General features: G+C 29.0%; 1 protein-coding gene across 1 annotated transcript in view; it reads right to left on the minus strand.

The window, feature by feature from the left end:
• HCN1_5 (anaphase-promoting complex subunit Hcn1) overlaps positions 1 to 27,004 on the minus strand; it is a gene marked incomplete at both ends in the record, with an annotated part of 75,341 nt that overhangs the window by 40,564 nt on the left and 7,773 nt on the right. The gene's annotated exons all lie outside the window — the stretch shown is intronic.

Raw genomic sequence — 27,004 nt, forward strand, 5'->3', positions numbered from 1 at the left:
TGTCTCCCCAGTTTCTCATAGCATAGAATAATCAATATTTACGGTTGAAAACTAAGGTAAGATAAACTACTCTTTTGGAAATTCAAGAGAAAACCAGTTAAAACAGGCATATATTATTGGTCATCTAAAAAAGGTTTGCTTTAATGTTATCGTATGATTTACGGGCATTTTCATATCATTATATTTATTGAGCGCAACGCTTAATATACATCATTGTGTTATATCTGATAGAAGAACTTATAATAATAATAAAACCTAAATGAAAAATAATGACTAGTGTTGTTTATTTTTATAATTATTATAACAATAAACCTTTTTGAGATTATATATGATGGAATGAATTTTATGGAAAAAATTTATAGGGAGGAGTTAAAAGTCTTTCAATCAATGGTAAAGTTATCGATAGTCACGTCAGAAAAAATGTTGTTTTTCTACAGTTAATCGATATTTTTGCTAATGCAACAACTCATCTTAAACTGTGAAATATCTATATTCAATGAAGAAGTATACATTTAAAGCCTACGACTGTCTTCATTTTTATTTCTTTAATTCTAAGCATATTAAGCACTACAACAAGTATTTTCCTTTTCACCTTCCCCGGAATGCGCTAGTACAGCTGAGGGTGAAGAGAGTTCACTCCCCTCGGAATACTGTCACATGGCCACGCGAACACAGCCACTGCCCGGGAAGTCTTACCCACCACCTTCTAGTGGCGGGGGTGTTGATTACGAAATGGAAAGGATCAAAAGAAGATATCCAGTGCTCTAACCAAGTTGGTAGATAAGGAGGATCCACCTAGAAGAGTTGGAAAATCCTGATTCCAAATCAATAGTGTGCATGTGAATGGCGTATGAACCAATTACTGAACACCGGCTACCATAGAAGTGCATCTACTAACGTTGCACTACTGCTTCGTGGACTAGACATTTAGGTCGAAGATTTCGAATAAGGTCCACCTAAGATAACTACTTGCTTCAGTCTGGAGAGCCAGATAATATCACAGTTCACACATAAATCAAGTGACTTGTGTGGAGCATATGTTTTCAGTGCCCCTTTGTATTAACATTTATGTGTTCAAAATGCTTCATAAAAGAGATCAAAACTTATTTCATCATAATTATACGTGAATTTAATTAAAAATGATGAAAATCTTATTTCATTATTTGATTGATATTTATGTCAAATGACCTTATATTCCTTTTTTTGCTCAGTTATTTTTTATGATTGTTTATCTTTTATATCGAGTTATTTTAGTATTAAAACAATGTCATCATATTAAAGTATCTTAATTTATTTGTTTATTATTTGTCCAAGATTGTTTTGAAAGAATGTTCGATATATATTGGATTATCAAGACATTTTAATGTTTACTTTTAAGGACATATCGTGACAGATTTTATTGGATTTTAAGTTTCATCCTTTCTTTAATTATCACTATGTAAGCTAAATGATCATAAAATAAGCGTTAAAAAAATGTTTACTTTCATTATTAGTTTACATTTGCTTAGTATATAAGGCAATATGTTTAATTGAAGACATCTTCACTAATAAACAAAATCAGAGTTTTCTTAAAAAAAGTTTAATAACAGTAATAAATAATGACCATACAATTTTGGGAATGAGCTAAAATAGTAAACACAAACTAATCTATTTTAATATTTGTCTTCTACTTCCGGGACAAAAATATCCGACTGGGTTGGACGAAATCATTATAATGTTTTTTCCTGGTTCTCACTGGTTATATATTATGAGTTAAGCTTTACTGTAAAAATGAAAATTCTTTAAAACTCTGAATATATAGTTCTTTATCAATCATGCTTCTAGAAAAATGTACAATAAACAATAGTCACTGTATATCTACATTTTGGATGCTTTATTTGTAATTACTAAGTTTGTTTTTTTCAGATTAATTGATAGAATTTCCATTTAGTTAATTATTACTTTAATAAAATGACCAACTAATGCAACATATAAGATTTGTTTGAATGAAAAATGATACTTAATTAACCCATGCTGCAACATTTTCATGAGAAGAAAATAAACTGGACGAAAATCAATACAGTGATAATTCTTAAATAAAGTACTTAGATCCATTATACATCAATTGTATATTAATACCACATTCTGATGGATTGACTTCTGTCCCAGTGATTTTGATTTCTTTGGTATGCTTATATACAAGTCAATAAAAATATTTTCTTTTCTACAATGCTTTCTTTGTTATTTTGGACTGATCTTAATGAAAATGTAACTATGAAGTTCATTCATATGGATTTTATGCTTATAGATCGGACTCTATAGAGAACATGCAGCAACACGGAATTTATGTAATTATCAATCTTTACATTAAAAGAAGGTTGTTGTTCAGTCAATATTTAACTTTTACAATAACTGAATAAAAGTCCTGTATCTTGTGAAATGAAATCACTCAATAAATCAATCTTAAAGATAGGAAATAAAAAACAACCTGATTTTAATGATCTGTCAATGATAACTGTCATACAATTCAAAATTGAAAATAAAAAAATAATGATAAAAGATTACCTTTATTTTCCCCTAATTAAAACTGATTGTCGGTTAAAATGATCATTAGTTATTTATTCTCGAATACATTGTTGTGATGCAATCTTTCCTATCCTTCTATAGACATACATTTGCCATATAACTATGTATACTAATGTACAGCTTAAGTAAATGATTTCATCGAAAGGAAAGTTTTCTTCTCTAAATTCCCTTTTTTTGATTATATTATGTATGTGGATATATGTATTAATTCATTTCATTTCCTAGTTATCTTTACTTTGATGCAAATGTTTTGAAAATTTATTTTTATAAATGCTCTATTCTTATTGTTTGTTATGAAACATTAAGATTTATTTTATTTCATCTATCAATGTTTTTAAGTTCGTTAAATAAATCTTATAAGATTTATAAACAAACATACTTAATTATCTTCTTATGCTTGATAGTCCTCGTAGAGGAGTATAGGCTGCCCACCAACCCTCGCCATCCAACTCTGTCCTAGACAATCGTTTCCATACTCAATTTATATTTAAGTTTAATACTCAATAAACACCATAAAGAACTGCATATTTTTAAAAATAATTTTTGTGAATATCACTACTTAATTTTAATTAGTCAATTTCATTTTAAAACAAATAATTCAAATTAAATCATCAAGATATCTATATATATAATTTAGGAAACCACTTATAGAATAATCACTTCCGGTTTGTAATTCTTCAAAGTTCATTAATGTATTTATAAAGATTATAATTATAAAACAAAAAATTTAGAAAAAAAAAGAAAAATCAATTTTTTTTTCTAAACAGAAATAAAACTTTCAGAATTGTTTTGAATTAGTGATTAAATTTTTCGAAAATTGAAAGTAGATATTTTAGTTCAATCTTTTGTCAAAGTAAGACATTGTTTTAGTAACCATAGATTTAAACGAATAATAACTGAGAACAATTTTAACTAAATAAAGTTTAGTTAATTTTTATATGGTAGTCATTGAATCCATCTGTTCATTAATTATTTCTTTATCGATTTAAAGAGTTCGTTGATTATTGAGTCATTTGATCTGTTTATCTTATTATATAACATTTAACCGGTTCATTGATTTGTTTTATTGTTTTGGCAAGCTGAATAATTTAATTTTAAAATTAGTTATCAATGATCTGTGCGCGACTATTTTACAAACTCACCTAAGGCTGATAATTTAACTATAAGGGTTATAACTCTGTGGTTAACTGAATATCAGTCTTGGGTTCGTTGATTAAATAACTCAATAGTTATATCATATTACAATAATAAAATATCGTGATTATAGTTTGAGACTTCATTTGAAGAGAATATGAGAATTTCCAAACACTTACATATCTTTGCTGTTGATATTATTATATCAATTGATGAAAACAATTTAATCACAAAGAGGTTTTGCGGATATTATAGTAATTTTAATAGTTGGGTTCATGAGTCAATTGAAGCTAGACCACCATGGAGAACCTCGAAGTACTGGACGGATGTTTCGTTCTAGTGTGGGACTCCTCAGCAGTGCACATCCACGATCCCGCCCTCCACGAGATTCGATCCATGGTCTATCAGTCTCCTGCGCGAATGCCTAACCACTAGACCACTGAGCTGACCGGCATCCAACAATGTTAATGTCTAATTTCAAGTAATCTACGAATTCGAGCCACCGTCAACCATTATATTCAGTGAGTTACTACTTCACAACAGACCTGGTTGAACCCCATTAGTCACTGTTTCTCATTAGAACTCCAGGAAATACCTCTCGAAGCAGGTCACTAGTGATCATATGATGAATATTATCAGAAAGGATTTTTTTGGATACTATAGTAATTTAATAGTCGAGTTCATGGGAAAATCATTCGATTGCCAGTTCATTGAAAAATGTCCAGAAACCAGTTCGTTTCACGAATTCAAACAAAGGAAGAACAGTAATATTTGTTGAATACAGTGAATTCATTATATTTCATTCCCTTGCTAATTTGCATATAGCTTAATAGAATCTAATGAAATGAAATGAATTCATCATGTCTTTCAAATATTATCATTCATCCTTTATTTAGACAAATTACTTATATGTCCTTTCATCAAATAACTTTGCTCTCCAGTTTATATACATTTATTTTCTGAACAGGATGAATGGGTTAAAGAAAATGAAATAAATGATATATTTTGAGTGTAGTTAGCAAAATCGTAGCAGAAATAATGAATATACCATTTTCTTGTTACATTTGTTAACATTTACACTATTTGTCATTTTTGATAAACGACATCGTAAAAGGCAGCTTTATAATTATGATACGAAAATTCTTTGACATATTTATGTGAATACAGAAAACTCGGAGTGAAACGTACAAATATGCATATTTAACTAAAACCAATTATCTGAAACAATTAGTGTTTTAATAATATGCATGGTGTATCAAAATATCATGATGAACATACAGTTAGTGAAGTTGGACTGTAAATATTATTTACAGAATTTGACACATTATATTGCATTGTTTTATTTTTAACTGTCTAGATACCAATTAAGTAAATGATCAATTATATTTATTTGAAAGAAACTTAAATTTCATCTAAAATTTCATATCACAACTTTTTTTGGGTGTGTCAAGTAGTCGGAAGTGAGGATGGATTAATGAAATCAAGGATAATATATATATGAAGACATCGACTGTAGCATTATTTAAATGAGAAAAGACGTATGATAAGTTTTAAAACGTAGTTCATTGAAAAAATGTACTTTTTAAAATAGGAAAAAAAACATTCTGAAGTGCTGAAAATGTTCAATTTCGAAAGAAAATACCCACATATATATACGGATTTTATTAGCTGGAGAAATTTCTATAGCTTTCTGATTGTTGAATCACAACTGGTTTATGTTATCATTTTAACGTTGCAATTTATGGAAAATATTCTTTATTCTTAAATCAGTTCGAATAATTTAAAGAAAAACGTATTTCACAAATTTCAGTCTCTTGTGTATTACAATCATACAAGTCTGTATAACATTTCTTTGTAGAAATACAGTTTATTATGTGTGTTGAATTATTCGATAGTTTTAAAGCTATATTGATTGACATTGATCATTTAATTCAATTTGAAGTAGTTTTGACTATCCCGTTGTTGATAAATTTGACTGAAATTAGATCAGATTCTGTATATATTAACTCAATATAGCCATTATGATACAAGTTGATATAGACTTGATGCAACCAACCTTGATTAAGTTTCAGTCAAAATTATCAACAACGGTATAATCCAAACCTTTTGAATTAAATCGCATACCCATTGCACAAGTGTTTGGCTAACTGAACTCAGTAGTTAAATGAATAACGTGATGGCCTTTGAAGCGAACGGCACTAAGTCCGCGTTCCTCAGTGAACAATAATTCTTGGATGTAAGTACATACATCTGGTGAGTCTTAAATAGGATTAAACGTGTATCTTGCATCACACTACCAGCCCCATCCCATTTAATATATATCAGTTCTGTTCATTGATTTAATTCATAGAATGAATGTGATGTATGTCGAATTACATGGCCAAAAAAGCAACCGAATAGTAAGTTGCCATTGTTAAACCGTGTAAAATTTATCTAAGCGAAAAGGTTTATTGTTTATGTAATGTTTCTCATGCCAACATAAAATTATCTACAGATAACTTCTATGCCAGAGAATCATCTGAAATTTTGACGAGAATCGAAGTATTTCTAGTCTACTTAGCTTGACGTAAAAGTTAAGAGTCTTCAAATTTAATCAGTTGTAACAGTATATACTGTTTTAAGTAGCTATCAAGTCAATATTAGAAGTAGAAAAATAATACGTAAAGGTTTTTCCAACTGGAGTAAGAGACGTGTACCCGAAGCTTTTCATATATAACTAGACCCTGCTGCTCTCAGTCGAGTAGGAGGCCTTAGTATATATAAAATCTGGACCATTGATTAAAGCGATCCTATTAAATTTTGTCCACATCTCCTATTTATATAAATTTAACTTTATTCTTTCGCATGTAATGTGCAGGTTCACATTGAGTAGAATAGTATGACACTGACTTGACTAGATTTGTTTTGACTGTACTAACTATTTACCTTTGTTCACTTAGAACCATATAAGTTTGTGTTAATTTCCTTTCCTGTAGAAACTACTATCACTAAACAATAAAACATTGAAAATTCAATTTGTCACACACGGGGATATCAAAAATACATCATTATTTTTATTATGAACAATTTACCAACATGATTAATTTATTTGAAATAACCAAGTTTAACTTTGGTAATGATATCAAATTAGTATTTAATTTTTCTCATTACTATAAATAGCGAAATTATTTCTGTATAATTTTTATCCACTTATTTGGATGGTTTAATCAATCATATCATTCAGCTTAGAGAATAAAATTCTATCAGGATCATCTATCTGAGCTAAAATAAAAATCTTCATCATTTCAGTGAATCTAATTTAATAATCACTGTTTATTTTCTCATAGTGAACTCATGAAGGGACAAAACAAAAGGTTAACTTTTTTGGATCATAAGACAATTATTTATAAATTTAGAAAGTGATATTTCTATTAAACTGAAAGGGTTGTATTTTCGGAGGAATAATTTACAATGGACTTAAATAATAAGTGTCATTCAAAGAGTGTTTTTCTAGTTTCTACTGGATTTATTGCAGAAATAAAGTTTTAATCTTATGAACATAACTAGTTCACTTCACAAACACATGAACAAATAAATGCATGAATGGTTTGTATGTGAAATATTCATCTTTTTACTTATCATTTAAAATTCAATACATTTCTACTTCTGCCTTATTTATAAAAGTCACTATTATGCTTAAGATTATATTGTTGTCATGTGATTATTGCTAGGTGATGGAATCGGTATACTGGATTTTATAGTTATCTACTAACAAAGATGACTTTTTATCTTTGTATTATGTCTAGACAGAACGTTTTTTTACGTCATAAATTCTAAAAAGAATTTAAGGATAAACCTAACTGACAAATCTATCTTATTTTTAGATGAATAGTATTAGAATAATAGATTACATGGTGTACTTGAAAAAATTCAGCTGGCAAGTTTACCTTTGGTGAGTTTATCAACTACTTATTGATTTGTGAAGGTCAAAAGTTTACAAAACCAAACGTAATGTTTACGGTAGAAGTAACCATGTATTAAAATATACCAATGAAACGTAAAATAGATTTCTGACGGTTATATAACCTCTAATGTAATGATTCATTTTACTCATAGAGTTATAACAAATATGTCACCAATTCATTTTTTGTATCGGTTTTTTAAATCTCCCCATTGATGTTTAGGACTGCAGTTAATCAGTCAATTATTGGCATATGTGCATCTTGTGAGGATTGCCTTAATATTGCCTTAAGTCATACGCATTATAAGTAGAAATGGATGGTGGCTAGTAGTAGAATCCAGAACGGACGTTTCGTCATATTTGAGACTTTTTGGCTGAACGTACTTGCATCTCAAACTCGATGTTCACTCCAGAACTCGAACTGATTACCGTTCACCTCAAACACCATCACGTTAGCTACTGTGTGCCACTAGTTTGTTCAATGAAGTGAGGTTTTCTGGATTGATTGTTTGAATTTTTGCATTGATATTTAGGATTGCGAATGATCAATAGGTAAGTGGATGACGTGTTAGTGTTTGAAGCGAACAGTACAGGATTCTAGTCCTGGGGTAAACATCAACACTGGGATGCAGGCACATCTAGCTGACGAGTCGCAAATAGAACGTAAAGGGTGTCCTGGATTCTACTGATGATCACCATCATCTCTGCTAAAGATTTATCACTAATTTATCTATAAAAGATCTACCCAATACTCAATCTTTCTGAAGTTATCAAGTCAAACATTGGCAATAATACTTACAAAAGCATATTGTTCATAATTCAATGAACTACTGTACGTAAATTTAAGAAAATTATATTTCGTGATCATCAGTTCAAAACTAAATATTTTGGGGTATACTAAAATATATATTCTATTAATCTGTAGTGTATAACTCGATTAATCGACGCAATTTAATGCCGAGCGTAAACGGACTTATGTTTAACTTAAGTAAAATTTACTGAGGTAAATTTATACACATATCCAAAGAACGGATATTTTGTAGATGTGATACGTTTCATCAAGTTATAGAGGACAGTTAAAAGTTTGTATAGCAATATTTTACTACCTATTATCTATTTGGGAAAAAAATACTTAGAAATGTCTTGTTACACGATAACTCAAAAATGTGCCTCGGATAATACTGTATTAAGAAATGTGTTTATGGAGAAATTTGAAAAGGTGAACACCCACTTTTAATAAAAAAATGTTCATCCTTAAACAGGTAAACAGTTTTTGTGAAACAGGCTTTTCTGTAAAATAAAAAATGTCCAGTGACATTTTCAAATTAAATCAGTTAAGTGGTTAATTTTTCGTGCAAATGAAAAATAATTGTTTAAGCTGAGCGATTGATTTCCTTTTTAAAAACATTTATAGACAGAGTGAAGGGATATTTTAAAGTATCACATGCATAATATGAAACTACATAGTCTACATTTCATATGTAATTCACATTACAACCATTTGCCAATACATTAGACAAACCGATTCAATTATAAAATAAAAATACGAAATAATTATTTTTATCCTTAAACCAATCGAAGTAAAAAAAAAACAATAAGAACTGAACTCGTAACGTAATTTATGATGTCATAGTAATAATTCGCCATTTCAGAAATGACAAATGAGAAAATTCATGGTGGAAAAGTTTTACTTACAACTATCTTTGTATATAAACTGGTATTTAACATGTTTGGATGTATCATACTGATGACAAGAACTATTTTTATTTATCCTTCCTGTTAAAACAATGTTGTTGTTTATTGAAATATAGGAACGAACTTTAAATTGACCATATTTCATAGAAAAAAATGACAAATTGTTCAGAATAGATATGAATAAAATAATCATCATCTCAGTAGACAAGATCAAACCCATTTTAACAAAACTGAGATGTTGCTAAGTCATTTGAATGGTTCGATCCTATACTAAATAGTTAACCTGATGTTACTGTATTTCATTGAGTTTATTTTAAGAAAAAGAAAAAAAAGAAATAACACTTCATCAACATTTGTCATTAAACTTTAAAAGGAGTTCATATCTGTTCATAGTTATAAAGGTAAACAAATTGGTAGATAAACAAATCGATCAGTAAGAATTTAATGTTTCCATACTGTTTTTTTTTATTGTTTTTGAATCAAAAAAAAATAATGAACAGATAACTGCCTACACAATTATTGATTGAATTCATTATGATTATGATGATTATTGTTGTTCTTTAACAAACAAAATCTTAAATTATTTAACAGATCACGATTTAATTTTTTTTATAACTTATAAATATTTTCCAAGGAAACTTCTAATCAGAAAACAAAAAAATGTAGATAAAATGAAAAAAGGAATAGTCATACGTACAGTTTTGTATCCAAACAATTGTAGAAAAACTTTGGTCTTGTTTCGTGGAAAAAATTTGTTTTTTTAAATGGCAAAAAAACAGTGTGTTCTCTTGATGTATGTATGTATGTATGTATGTGTTCTTATGATTCAATCAAAATATAAGGTTGGCAAAATGAGATATGATTTTAAGTTGTATCTTTAGAAAAAAAATACAAAGCGATATTGGGATTGTGTTGTAGTCTGTTCTGTTGTGGTGTGTGCTACCTATATTGACATAAGTAGCATATGACGTTACTCATGAACAGAAGGTGTGGCAGCAGAGAAACAAGAGGATAGAACAGTAAAGAATGGGACCAGAATGTAATTTGTATGAAAATACAAGAACAATGAAGTCTGAGTCATTATCAGACAACTGATGGAGATTTTGCAAATTATGTATTTACTGTTTAATTGTTAGATTTTATTAACAAGCCCTGTAATTTTGTGTTAAATACATTCGATTGTGCTCACCCGTTTTCTGTTCAATACACTGTTGGCTATTTTATTATGACAATAACTGTATTGTAAAGTTTAATTATTGGGTTATTACACTGGATTACCTGTAGACCAGATACTTTCGTATGTTACCAATGACACAATCATCAATCTACAATAACCGAGATCTTAACGCCTATCAGTCCTCGAATTACTTTCAGTCAAGTATTCAATCATCAGATGAAGCTAGTACACAGAATAAATTTCTACTATACTCTTTTCGTTCATAACTCAAAAGTCATGAAATAATTTACTACATAGTAACACAAATAAGAAAATACACTGTATACACAGTTTTGCCGTAAGTGATACAAAACTAGATCAATCTCAAAATAATTATGAATAAATATGGAACAATAAGACACAACAACGGTTCATTATCAAACAGACGTTTGAAAACATGGAAATGTAAAAAATATAATAATCGAAGGATCTGTTAATATTACAATAGAAATGTGGACAATAGTCTCCTATAAAAAGATTTTAAAAGCTTATTCGTTCAGTCTTTGTTAATAAGTTAGTGTGATTTAGCAGATGATAAATGTTTGTGTTGCTTAATATTCAATGTTTTAAAAATCGTTTAAGATAATTAGTCCAACTTCTCTTAACAGTTAACTCAAGTTCTTGTTTTAATTGATGTATGTGGTTTCTACTTCGAATTTATATATTACGAAAAACATGATAACAAAAACATTTGATAAAAAACTCTTTTTAAACTGGTGACTACTTGTAATAACTGGTACTGATATAACTTGAATATTTTCAACTATCATAAATCATCTATCTAGTGGTCCACCGTTGTAATGAATCTCTTAAATGAAATCACCCCATAGTAAAACACAGTTTGAAACTAAAATATTTTTTCCAAACACCGAAACATTTGACAACGAAATCTAGAAAATAAACAATTTCATTTTAGTATCAGAAGACGTTTTGTGAAGATTGTAGTTATTTCAATAGATGAAATCATGAGTCAATTAAAGCTAGACCACCATGGAAAACCTGGAAGCACAAAATCCCTCCTGATACTAATTAACATATGATCACTAGTGATTGGCTTCAAGAAGTATATTCTGGAGTTCTAGTGAGAAGCGGTGACCAGTGGAGTTCAACCGAATCTGTTGTGAGATAGTAACTCAATGATGACAATGGTGAATGTGTCGCTCAATTTCGTAGATTAGTTGAAATTAAACATTGACTCCGTTAAATGCCGGCCAGCTCAGTGATCTAATGGTTGAGCGCTCGCAAGTTAGACTGATAGGTACTGGGTTCAGATCTCGCAAGGCTGGATCGTAGATGCACACAATAAGATGAAACGGCCGTCCAGTGCTTCGAGGTTTTCAATGGTGCTCTAGCTTCAACTGACTCACGACCTTAATTATTAAAATTTCATTTTAACTGGTATTTTTGTCCCTAACCCATGTTAGTTCTCCTTCATTGCTGTTTTGTGAAAAATAGCTATATTCAGTTAGGCGTAGTGAGTTGTTTATTGTCAATCCTGTTATATAGGTATATTAAATATTTTGTTTAAATAGTTTTTGATTATTATATAAACTTGAAGAAGATATTGACTAATTAAGTATTTTACAATAGCTATTGGTTGTACTTTGATATATTTTCTACCAATTTTAAGTAAATATGTCTGATTCTCAAGTACATCTCGGAATTCTCACAAGCACTGACTTATTCTATAATATGTCGATGACTTTTATAACCAAAATAAACCAAATAAGTCTTTGTTTTTTTAGTTATTGATAGATTTGGTTAGAGGCATTTTACGAGGAATGACAAAAAGTTGTTCTATTGGGTCAGATTTTGAAATAATGTAGCAGATCATTATGCATAACAATATTCATAAATTGGACCAGATAGAGAGTATACTTTTATTTAATAATAATGTGAAAAATGATTTATCCAATGATTCAGTAGTTTATTTCATATTTATAAATGAAACCAATCGTGACCTATTAGTTTTCGATAAAAGATACTTATCAAATATTTGATTCTTTTGTACCCGTTTAGTTAACTAAACAACTTGTCCATAGATCTGTTTACACAAACATGAACATATAAAGTTTTTATAAACCAAATTATCAATTTCGTTACTATTGAATTTTTTCCCACATATACAAATGTTTAAAAAAGTTGCTAAAAAACATGGTAGTTAGAGAAGGGTTTTTGTGGACATTGTAGTGATTTAGTAGTTGAGTTCATGAGTTCATTTAAGCTACATCATCATGGAAAACCTGTATGGCCGTTTCTCCCCATTGTGGGACTCCTCAGCAGTGAGCATACACGATCCTGCCTCGCGAGATTCGAACCCAGGATTTATCAGTCTCTCGCGCGAACGCCTAACCACTAGACCACTGAGCTGGCCGGCATCCAACAGTGTTACTATTTAACTTCAACTAATCCACGAAGTTGCGTAACCGTCCACTATTGTCTCTAGTCAGTTACTATCTCACAACAGAACCTGTTGAACCCCAGTAGTCCAGGTTTTCAATATTGGTCTAGTAACAACTAACTCATGAGTCCATTCATTAAATATGGTAGTGTGAAAGAAATGCTAAAATAGTAAAATCTGACTAGCTGGTAAGTTCATAAGACTAACTAAACGAGTTCTCTTTTATATTACTTGCCAAATTAATTAAAATTACTTTTTTCTTTGTAAAGACTCATTACTTTGATTATGTAATAGTGTATAAATTAAACTATACATGGAATAATTTTTTCACTTGTCGAATCCAAAATTATTTGGATCATAAATATTGAATGTTATAAATTATCCATCATAATTATATTTGATAAAATGAACTTATGATCAATTTCACAAAAAACTGATCATGAAAACTCATTTTCAACTTGAACTACACTTTTCTGAAAAAATGTTTTATTAGTTATAAAACAAAAAAGCCAACCATTTTTTAAGTATTTGTTACTAAGAAATAATACTGTATAAATTGAAATTTCGTAAATTATAAAAAATAAATTATTAGATAATGAAAGATATTTAGAAGAAATATAGACTTTGATATTCTTTTCATCTATACATTTATAGCTCACAAGGGATTCATGAGAATGCATGAATAAATAATTTCTTACTTAGCTATTTTAAAATGTGAACATTTTTATAATCTCATCAAGACTCTATATATCATAAGAAGTATTCCCAATGGAAATGTTAAATATGCCATCATTTTATATGAAATGATCAGAAATGTTTCCATTTAGAACAATGTGTAAATATATGCTTAAAATCAGTAATATTTTAGAGAGATATTAGAGTAAAAGTTCTTACTTGTGTAGTACATATTGAACACTTATAAATTAAATGTCGTTGTTCACATAAAAATAGATTTTAAAGACATGCAAATACAGTCTAATCAATGTCATTCTCTATATAATAAAAACTCATGACCGTTTACTAAAGTTTCATTAAAATTATGAACCGAACTAAGTTAGACCATCATTAAGAAACTTAATGCAGTGACGGCTATTTTTCCTGTATGGGACTCCTCAGGAGTTTGCATCTATGACTGCGTCGCAGTTATCGAAACCGAAATATTTGGTCTTACGCGAACTTTCAACTGCTAGTCTACTGAGCCAACACGAAAAGCCGTTTAATTTATGCCAGTTTATGAATATTTTGCTAAAGTTAATAAATCTCCACTATCCCCTATTGAAACTTATCATGTGCTCACTAATAACCAGCTTCGAGAGGAAGTTTTTGGAGTTCTAGTCAGATGTAACCAGTCAAATCCAACTGTGTCAAGTGTAAGTCAGTTATCCATTAAGGACAATGAAAGATGATCGCACATATTGTGGGTTGGTCAGTTAGAATTTAAGCAATAACAATGTTGGATGCAAGCTCAATGGTGCAGATTTTAAGCGTTCGGGTGCAAGACCAAAGGTCTTGGTTTGGTTGTCGCATACAGGGTTGTTCATGCGCACTGCTGAGAAGTTCCACAATAGAACAAAATGACCTCTCAATGCTTTAAGGTTGTGAATGAGAGTCTAACTTAGATTGTTCCATGATTTCAATGAAATTCAACAATCCTTACATCTCCATACTGAAAATTACCAATGTTCGTTTTGATATGACCGAAATCAAAACTGTGACTAATTTACATAGACAGTATTCATTGAAGACTACTGAAACGGATAGTCAAAGTTATCTCTCATCAACACAAATGTGCTTAAGGATATCTATCTAGATATGTTTAAATTTGTCAAGAACTGCACATTTTGACTGCTTGTTTTTTTAAAACACTGTTTATAGCATCCATACTTCTAGGACTGAAGAGATATTTCACTGAATAGTCACAAATAGTGTGAAACATACGTTTAAGGTTTTCTTATCTATTACCATCACTAAACTAATACCAAATAAATTGAGTCATCATATGATATTGATGAGATTAATGGACATATTTCAACTCAGCTAAATATTCTCGATAACTATATACAACTAAACTGTACAACAATTTGTTAAACGTCTGTTCACGAAAGTTTATAAATATAAAAAAAGATATAAAGAACTTTGTAACTCCTTATTTAATAAGTTGAAATATTTGTAATAAAATATAAAAAGTAAATTTCTTACTGTTTCAATTGTAAACAGAGATGGATAATGGCTAAAAGTAAGAACCATGTTGCCTACATCTCATTCGAGTCTCGGAATGAAAATCAACTCTGGAATGCAATTATATCTAGATGACAAGTCTTAAATATAACCAAACATTCGTTCTGGATTACATTACTATTATGTTCATGAACTAAATATTTTAAATCTATACGAATGATTTGTTTGAAATGATCAAAATTAATTTGACCTTAATGTATTGATTTCAATATAATATAAAACATTGAAAAGCTATTAAATTTTTGAACACTTTGTTTTTCCTTTTTATGTTTTAGTTAAAACTTAAATAGAAAAAAAACAACATGTTTATCATTGTTTTAATTGTTCATCTTTTCTTTTCTTTTTTTTCTCTCAGTCACAGTGAACTTTATTTAATTGAGTATGTTTCATCTTTATTTTTGTTTTTGATCTTTAATGAAGAAATATATCAATCAAATGCTTATCTCTTATTCTTACCATGTGGTATATAATTATTAATTTTTGTTGTTGTTGTTGTTATTGTTGTTGAATTCTTGACCTTAATTTCCACTCTTCTAGAAAGAAACTTAAATATTAAAAAAAAATTTTTCGAATTTCTACAGAACTGGTTATTTTATATTGAATTTTCATTTTACACGGTAATAATTTCATATTATACCGGCTGGAATTGATTCTTGGTCAAAATGTTTTAATCTATATCATATGAGCTTATGATGGATAGTATCTATGATTAAATTGAATTTTATAAACATCAGTCAGTGAAGTCATAAAATATTGAAGAAAGCTATTCTAGCAAATTCAGACAATCCTTAGTATGAGGTTGTGGAGACGGTTGAATGTGATTGTCTATATTAGATCAGTTCGGTATTTCAGATAAGTATGTTATGATCAATAGTTTGATAGCTGAAGTGACATAGATTTAGGTCGGTAGTAATCAAGTATATTTACTTGCTTTTAATATTATTCTATACTTTACTTCTATTGTTTTTTTAAATTCACCATATATAGTATTAATAGTCTGTCGGAATTCAATAACCTATGAAAGTATTATTCTAAGAGTTAATTAAAACTGAGTATCATGTGCATGATTTAATTTAGCTATTTGAAAAAATAATGAAATCACGTTTTAATCCTCTTACAATTATTTACATTAACTTTAAGAATGAACCCAGATCTAGCATAGGTATTGTTACTAGTGATTAATATTAATACTTTTATTTACTGTACAATTCTAGATTTAGGAGGTATCATTTTCTATCGTTGTTTGGTATTACTAATGAAGAAATATGGGGTGTTTTCAATAAGGTTACTAGTTAATGGTTGGTTGATGTAGCATTAATTGATATACACCTTGTGACATAACTATTAGATTTCATTTCCCTATTATCATTCACAAACATTTAAAGACGACTTCCGGTAACTGACGTAAGGAATAACATAAAATTTATTTCTGAGTTATTCCCACAAGATTACTGATCTTCCATATATTACAAACTTTTGGAGAGTATCTACCCACAGAAATATGCTTATTATTAGTTAAAGAAGAGACCTCCTGATCAATAGTAACAGTCATCTGTTCAATTAAGACTGAAGAATCTTTGTCACAGTTCGATGCGGAAAACACTGAGTAATGAGATATATAAAGAAAAAAATCATTGATAATCATATATATACTGCCAAACTCTTAAAGACCATAACCGATACGAATAGTTTTAGACAATTTTGTAAAAAAACATTCAAGACAGTTACTTCAGTCATAGTTTGGTCGAGCAGTTCCCTAATCTTTATACCATATTTGTCACTAACATAAACCATAAAACTGGATTACATAACATCCACTACGTTTACAAATTTAGTTTATCCGATGAAGCTCATCTATTTCCATGCTTAATTGCTTTTTTAATTAAGTGTTTAGAAAACTCGAAGTTATATATATATGACTTGATTCCCCAGGTCTTTAAATTGCTGCAAGAATTTTGCGCAAACTTTACATAAAAATGGAATAACATAAAGAAGGATTTTCGAGTATTTCAAAGTCCACAGTTAGTACTTATCATGTTGCATATAGAAATTATTCGTGATTTCATATGATATAAATGTTAGTATCCAATCTTATACACTGAGGTTTTACATTGTTTTCAAATTTTAATCGCTGATGAATTATATTCTGCATTCTAAACAAATATCAGATGACTGTACAATTTTATCTAAATTTAAAAGATCTTCATAACATTTGATTTATTTACACTCAATTAAACTTGCATAGTGGACTACATAAAATCATCAAAAAACGAGTTGATTTTGTCCTGATAAATATGAGTTTGTTAGTTTCATATGACACAATAGATTAAAAACAAAAAGGTTGATATTCTATGAAATAGATCATTCGCTGGCGTCATAATTTGTTTTTTTCCTTATAATAATCAGTTATATAAAAAAACAGTAAGATTCAATTGTGTTGAAGTATACACATACATGATCACTGTATTCTCACCTAGTCCTATGTTGTCAGAACGCATCTCATCTCTTATTGTATAACTTTCGTCAATAGTTCAATAACGACTTGTCATATGTTTATAAAACCTACTCTTGACATTAAGAAAAACTCAATATACCGATCGTAAGTTTTAATGAATTCTCGTATCATTGATTATCGATTATTACATTTTCATTGAAACGTGTTACTCCAACTTGAAAGTAGTATGATTGGTTGCAATACTAATACATTATGAAAAGTGAGAAAATGATTCAGTTGTTTATCATATTAACAAGAAGCGGCGATTACAAGAAAATACATTAAAAGAATTATTCTTTTTACAGATGAAATGATCACTATATTCAGATAATTGGAATTTTCAATAATAAACTAATTGAACAAATAAAAATATGTTATTTAACTTGTTTTCTAATATTCATTCAATCCATTAATACCACATACGTTGGAAAATGCAACTATCAAGAAGTTTTAATGAGCAATTATCCAATAAAATGTAATACAATAAACATTTCAGTGTAAAACCTATAAACTGTTCAGCTTATCTTTGTTATTTACAAATGTCTATATTATGAGAACTGAATTATGTAATTTCTTATACACTTGAATTCATATTTATGGATTGAAACGTGTCAAACATGCAGTTAAATTATATTCAATAAAAAAATTAAAATTTATGATATTGAATCAGTTGTAACACATTCTAATTAGTCTTTTAAATTTTATGTAGTTTTTTTCACAAGGTCCCCTTGTACTTCAAAAGAATACCTTTCTAATATTAATGTATCTATGAAAAGAAGACTATAACTGTAATATTCAATTTTATTATTTAAAAACCCTTAACTATTTGTTGTTACGAATTTTATTCCCATCTGGTAGAAATAATTCAATTTTTATTGAAACATAATGGAAATTGTCCAGTTCTATTCTTTTATTGTTAAACAATTAAAATTCAGTGTATAAAGCAATAAACTATACAAACAACACAAATTCATCTGGTTACATCCAGATGTTCATAAATAATTGTACATCAAGATCAAAAAAGTATTAAATGATGTATATTGCTAAATTTTTACATACAATTTGTTTGTAACTATTGCCACATGGCTTAAAACATTAGCTTATGCCAGTGATAGCTAGTTCGAACATATTACTCTTATATGTAAAGTGTTCACAAAATTTAATATATTATTTAATTAAAATGGTTGATGCATTACAATTTCTAAAGAAGTAATATCATAATAACAATGAAATGCAAACCAAGTGTTCATAGGTAGCTTGAAAAAGAGTTATATACAGTTAATTTATCTACAGTGACAATGAAATATAAAAGCTCTCTAAACAATCAAGCTACTAGGAAATAAAAAAAGATAAAACTATGTGCTTTACTTGAAGGAAATATATCTTCACTGCTTTCAATCTGAAAATGTTAATATGCTTATTAATCAGTAGTGAGAAAATGACACTTGTTTTTATCCTGAGTTTTTATTTTATTCCTTTTTCCTTCTAAAAACTTGGATAAAATATTCTGAAAAATGAACTGAAAATTTGGAGAGAATTTTCAAATTTTAATAGTTGAATTCATGAGTCAACCTAAGCTTGTTCACTATTGAGAAACTGCAAACATTGGACGACCATTTCGTTCTAGCATGCTACTCCTCAGGAGGGTGCATCCACGAATACACATGCGGGAGTCTAACCCAAGAATTCAGTAACGCGTGCGATCGCCCAACCTATATACTACTGAACCACTGGATGCCGGCTCAGTGGTTTAAAGGTTGTGCGTTTGCACGTGAAACCGAACGTTCTGGGTCAGATTCCCACATGCGTGATCTTGGATGTGTAATTTTGAAGAGTATCATGCTGGGACAATACGGCCGTCCACATTTTGCAGGTTATCAAAGTGGTCTAGCCTAGACCGACTCATGAAATCAACTACTAAAGTTACTACAATATCTACAAACACCTCTTCTGATAATAATTTTTAATTGTCCAATTTTTCGTGAATAATTTACCCGATTTCCTCACAATTTATTTAAAATGCATGATCTCAAACAGCTGCATATTACCCACCAATTGTATCTAGTTCTAAAAATCGTAAAAAAATATCTTATATTTTTTAATGAAAATTTGTTATAACCTATGAAAACAGAACACAGTAAAACATTTTGTAAAAACTGATAAACTCTGCTGTGAAGATTAGATGAATGTTTAATAAAAAATTGAAAGTAAATAAACCACTGCCTAGTTTACACTTAAAAATTTTTAGCTAGCCAAATAAGTGTAACAAGAAAGAATCAGTAGTAGTTTTTCATCGCGACTGAATGTTAGCAAAATTACCATTGATAAGATTGAAATACAAGGAAGTTTTTATAGATTGTCTACAACTGAAATATGAAATTTCAACTTAGCAGTGTGTCCGACTGAAATACAACAAGGATGAAACTCATAAACATTAACCAACTGAATACTAAAATTTTCTATAGCGAATCGCCTAAAAGATAAATAAGCATCCAGTAGTGACTGAGTTCCGATTTATACTTAAAGATCAAAACAATTATAGTCCAAATGATTTGACAATGATATAAGTAGAACGGATGAAGTTGACCCATAGAAATACTAATGATGAAATTTTAAGTAAAACACTCGTTATTATACCTGATTTTTTAAGTCTCACCTTCTTGGAAGATCATGAGTGTATCCTACAGAACAATTACTCAATCTTAAACCAAACAGAAACTAAGTGTTCGATAGTCAGTCCTCTTCATGAAGTTCATTTCTAAGTGAAAAAAAATCAACTATCCCATTTAAATTTCTCAGTATAATATACAAATCATTATCAGATGAATATATGTAGCTGATATGAGATAAGTTAACAGTTATTAAATTAATTTCAATTGTTATGAAAACAAAAATAAATAACAAAAAAAAAACTATATCTATATCCTATACGAATATTCGTCAAGATTTGGACGAATAGTTTAACAGAAATTGGGCGACGAGTATAGAGAAGTCATTATATGTGAAAATTATATTTGAACTAATCATTCCAACGTTTCGTCCATCTAACTTGTCTGAACTTCTTCAGGGTAACAATCAAAATTATTTAAATTTTTAATCGCTGAGATTATTTTAAATATAATTTTCACATATATTATATCTATATCCATTGATTATTTAAACCAACTTAATTTTACAGTTTTCACATAGTTTCTTTCTCATCTTTATACTTACTTTTAAAATGAAACACAATTTACATATATATGTTGATGCTTCTCTCTATCTCTCTCGCTCTCTCGAACAAATAAATAAATGAATAAATAACTTCGTTATTTGTATTTATTTTCTGAATTTTGACGAGTAAATAACTTTTTTCTTATTCACTTTTTCTTTTGTCTAAATATGGTGTTCTCATTTTAAGAAAACAAAAAAAACGAAAAAAAATTTTTTCTTTGGAAAGATTGAACATTTTTATAAAATATAAACAATTTTTTTTGTAGCTTTTATTTATTTATTTTCTCATTATTTGAAGCAGGTAGGTGTGTTACAGTTTTTTTTCCACTTTTGATATGTTTACAATAAATATGTATTTTTATTTATTTATTTAGCCTATCATAAACAAAATGATAAATAAATGAATGTTTACACCTGATCATCGAATATTGTTATTATTTATTTATTTTATTTTATTATAAAAACTATCATTTCTGTTCTGATCCATTTACATATTCTCCTTCAGTTTGTTAGGTTGAAAAGATAGTATAACTTTACGAAATTGTATTTTGTTTTATTAGTGCTTATTTAGCTATTTATTTATTGAAAATAATTGTTAAAATTATCATAAATTATTGTATTACTGGGCATCAAGATGGTGGAGATGGTGGTAAGCATCGGTAGATTTACAAAGTTTTAGAGATAAATATTGAATTCTAAATTGTTATGTCGACAATTATTGAGATTATGTTTAAGAACCATTTTTTATTTGTTATCATTTTCCATATAGATAACTATAATCATTGTAAATGGTTCGTAGAAACTGCTAGATTTTATAGTTTATTTCTCAAAAAAATGATGTTAATTAGGAAACCACTGATGCAAAATATGTATCATAAAACAAGGAAGTTATTGGATACTGTCTCAGTAGTTTAATTTCTAAGTGCTTGTCATGAGATCTGAAAGTCTTATGTTCGACCATAGGTGGACTTCAAAATACAGACTACCACATATCAAATATTTACTGTTTTTTTTACTTAAAACTTCAAATAGGTACCTAAATAAAGTAGGTATGTAATGTAAACTATAAATTAAAGCAATATGTTCTCTAAGATCTTCATTTCTATGACTATTCACCTTTAAAATATGAGACTTGTAATTGATTTAGTACAATATCCAATTGAAATTAAGTGTAAAGATATGCGCTAAACAAAATGCACATTTGTTAGTAAAATATAGAATTGAAAAATCAAACAGCATATATTCATCAGTAACTTAAAAATTGATTCACTTAAGAATAGATTGGAAAAATGGTTTCATGACAAAAGATAAATGTTTTGTTTAGTGTGTTCAGTAATTTGTCACAATTTTCTATTATAGGATCTGGAATACATTTGTATGGATTTTGATAGTTTTAAAAGTTTTCAACACATATTATTTCATTATTTGTTGATTAGTTAAAGGACAAATATTGATCAGTGATTATAGACTATACTTTCAATAAAATTCAATAAAACTAACAACTTGAAAATGTCCTTAAACAAGTAGGTTGTTTTGAGAAAGTATGTATTTGTATGAATAGTTTTGTTCAATTATGTTATTTGTATAGTTTATGACATATTCGCTTCAAATAAACAAAGATTAATGAATTTAAGTTTTTAAATTCGAAAATATTCAATTATTTTTTGAGAAAAGTTTGAACAATTCGCCATTTAATACGATGTTACTTTTACGATTAGATTCAGCCTTGAAAGTGTTACCTAACTAGAAAGTAGATATTGACTGTTCGTATGTTGTGAACATTCACAGGGTATTTAAAGGATAAGCTAGATTAAGAAAGTAAACGTTTATCTAAACGTTTATTATAAATAACACGGTGAATTTCAGGAATCCATGTAAAACATATAATGCTACAAATCTTTTTCACAAATTACATAGGTCCTTGTGCTCTATTATGTTGTGAGTTGCAGAAATTACTAAGCAAATTAAGAATACTACCAAAAGGGAAATCGGTTTGTATATATTTCTCAAACGACGTTTCGTCGTAAGTAGTTCAATACAAAGAAAAACATAGTAAAGAATAAGTTAATTAACATTGTCTTCATCAATATGTTTTGCATATATCATACACTTGGATGTAAATTATTTGAAAATGTTGAAATATCTTATAAAATAATCCTCAATCTCATTTGAGTACATAAAAAAATTAGCGAGTCTATTATTTATGGACGAACCAATCAGGTATAAGATATCAGGTCTAGGATTTTAGCGCGAAATTCATTCATCCACCTGGCTAAATAGCGTTTTGACATTTTAGTTCGTTATAAAAAAATCTAAATCTAGTTCCGAACATTAACCATCAACTGTAAATCATAATTCTAATTCCTCACATTGCTTTATAACTGTCATTTGGTTTTAGTTAATAGGTGGACATTCTCAGAGTCACTTTAGGGCCGCTCAAAGATCGTCCATACATTATGTCACAACAAAAAAGCTAATACTACTACTACCAATATTTGAATTGTATCATGACAATATTTTATTTTCAAACATAAGTCTTAGAAACTTAAATTTGAGGGTGCCTCCAAGAGTTAAAAAAGAAATATGAAGATAAATAACATCTCAGTTTATTGGACCATTTAAATTTTTATATTGTCCGAAAATTGTTATAATTTGTCGTTTGAATGCTTATTGTCTTTTCTCTTTTAATGCTACTTTTTGTATCTGGTCGTCGCTGATTATTACGTCGGAAACGCTTATCACTTATACTCTGAACGAAGGACCTCTGCAATTCTCACGACACGCAAGTAAGAACACAAAGACTGGTATAAGTGATGATTTATTAACCCCAAAATATGACGACGACAACTCTAATAGAAAATACACCCATCTATATATTGATTGTACACCCATTTTGATTAATAATTAGGATGAAATCACATATATGCAACATACTTAGAGTTATAACGAATCACATACTGAGCATAGTGCATGTCAATGGAATACAAGAATATCGTATATTATACAGTACAAAATATCATACGAGAAAAGGAAACAAATACTACATTGAGTAATCACTACACTGAATCAAGAGGGATGTAATCTTGAACAAAACTCATAATGAGTGAATCAGTCGAAAATTGACTTTTCTTTCCATCATATCAAAAATAAACATAACAAATATGAATTAAAACACCATACATAATAAATCGATTCAATTAAAACTGAATTATTGAATATTGATTATATACTTATATTTAAAACTATTTAATTGATATTTTATGGTTGATCAATACATTCATTTTGTTTAAAATATTTGTTGAACTCATTCTTATAGATAAATAGATGGAAAATGAAAAATAAAATCCTTTAATGTTATATTTGATAATAAAAATAGTGTGTACTTGAAATGAACAAATAATTTTACCTTCAAGAGATACTTCTTAGAGTTCTAGTGAGAAGCAGTGACCAGTGGACTTCAACCGAGTCTGTTGTGAGATGATATCTCAATGATGACAATGGTGAATATGTTGCTCAATTTCGTGGATTAGTTGGAATTAAACATTGACACTGTTGGATGCCGGCCTACTCAGTGGTTAAATAGTTGAGCGCTGGCACGAGAGACTGATAGGTACTGGGTTGAAATCTCGCGAGACGGGATCGTGGATGTGCACTACTGAGGAGTCTTATAATGGGACGAAATGGCTGTCCATTGTTTCCTGGTTGTCCATGGTGGTCTAGACTCAGTTGTCTCATGATGTCAACTATTAAAATAATCTTAATTGATTAAAAAGTTTAACGTAGTAAGTTTCAAAATAGCCTTTAAATTAGAAAATATTCACTTGAACACATAGTGAATAATATTATTCAAGAGTAATAGATATTGAGGTGAGACTATAATGTATGGACGACCTTTAAGCGGGGCTAGACTGACTTTGAGAGTGTCCATCTAATAACCAGGACAAAATGAAGGTTATCAACCAGTGTTATGAATTGAAATTGTGATTTACAATTGATGGTTAACGTTATGATCATGTGGAAAAATAATATTTGTAATTAAGGTTTCTCATTTGTTATTACTATGAATCCATTCTAGACTTGCTTAATCAGTAAACAAATCCACCATAACTGAACCATTTTACGCTAAACTTACACCCTTTTAGTCAGTAAGTTACAATTTCTTATATTTTGTTCATTTGTTAAAGTATACACTACAGTTAAGTCACTTAAATATTTATAAACTCGAACAGGCTATTGTATCCATAATCCTTAATTGATCTTCTGTATTTAAAAATAATGTAAATGTCTATGGACCGATCAATTTGTTTAAATCACTAGTTTAACTTTCAAACAGTTGAAAATAATACAAATTAATTGGCTTAAATTTTACTTATTTTTGCCAACTTCTTATAAGGTTTAAAATATTTGAAATATTTCATAGTTGAATTCATGAGTTAATTGAAGCTAGACCAGCATGGAAAACCTGAAAGCATTAGACGGCCGTTTCGTCCTAGTAGGAAACGCCTCAGCAGTGCTCATCCACGATCCTGCCCCGAGAGAATCGGACCCCGGATCTACCGGTCTCGCCAATGAAAGCTTAACCACTGTACAACTGAGCCGGTTCCCAACGGTGATAATATCTAACTTCAACCAAAGACGTATTTCGAAAAGATTTCGTTTTGTGATTTTTTCAGTTTTATATATTAATCTGTTCAATCAAGAACTTTCTAAATACAATAAACATTATCTTTACAAATTTGTCTAGGAAAAAAACATCTTTTTTAAAACGTCTCTTTCCAGTGCGTAACTCTACAGCAGTGCACATCCACGATCCCTTATTATTTAGACCACTAAGCTGACATCCAACAGTGCTAACGTCTAACTTTAATCGATTCATGATCTTGCTTAACCTTTCATCCATTGTCTGAGGTGGATAACTATCTCACACTCTACATGGATTGGACTTCACTAGTCACAGCTTCTCACAAGAATTTCGATTATTACCTCACGTTTAGTTTTAACCACTTTATCATTAGGTCATCTTTAGTTTCATACCCAATCTACTTGATTATCTTTGCATAAACTAATATTAACATCAAAATTTGATATTCAATCAACAATAAAACACTTCATATAACTCTGATATATTTCAGTTCATTTTAGCATCTTTAAATTATCCTATACATATTGTTCTCCTGTATAGTTGATTTCTATTAGCTCAAAATTAACTTACTTCAATTGAGAATAAAATACTTAACATTCACGGTAGATACTAACTATTAATGAAATTTTAAAAAAAATCTTTTGACAAAGTACGAATCACTGGTTACTAATGGCCTTTTTTTGATTATTTTATTCATCCAAGATGCAATAGATATATCCTTGGATTATTTGTGAATAAATAGTTTTGATTAATTGGATTAAGTGAAGGAGAAAATTTAACTCAATAAAATGCGAAAAACAAATTGATCCAATAACTTGAAGAATAGTAATGAAGAAGAAAAAGTTTTTTTTGGATTTTGAAGAGTTTGTTAGGTTATATCATACTTTTTATTCAATTGAATAATTGAATTGAATAATCTTCTATAATCAAAAAAACTTGTTGATTGTTTGTGAAATATTATTTTGTATGTTGTCAGTGATAACTAGCTAGTAGTCGAATAAATATGATAAACAATAATTGTTTTTCTAGTAATATTACCTCAATGTAGTAGTATTGTTGTGTGTACTACTGATGTTGAAAGATATAAGTAGTATGTATCACCAATCGAATATGGAATACCTGGTGGCAGATGGTTGAGAAATTCGAAGAGATGAGAACGAGAGTGATCAGTATGGAAACGAGGGGATAACAAAGTCTGAGACATACGATGGATATTTTGAAAATGAAATGTTTACTATGTAGTTCTCAGATGTTACTAAGAGCTTCCGTAATTTTGTATTAAATACATTGTTACCCCCAACTAGTGTTCTCGTTCACTACAATATAACCATTTAGTTTAATAAAAAAATAACAAAACATGTGTGGTAAACCCACTATTGCGTTGTAGTACTTGATTGCAAGTAAGACACAATCATAAAACTCAATCATTTTTGGCATTAACGTTTTAATGAATTAAATACTGTCAT

The sequence above is a fragment of the Schistosoma haematobium genome, chromosome 3 (assembly GCF_000699445.3).
Source record: "Schistosoma haematobium chromosome 3, whole genome shotgun sequence".
In the NCBI taxonomy this organism is placed as follows: domain Eukaryota; kingdom Metazoa; phylum Platyhelminthes; class Trematoda; order Strigeidida; family Schistosomatidae; genus Schistosoma; species Schistosoma haematobium.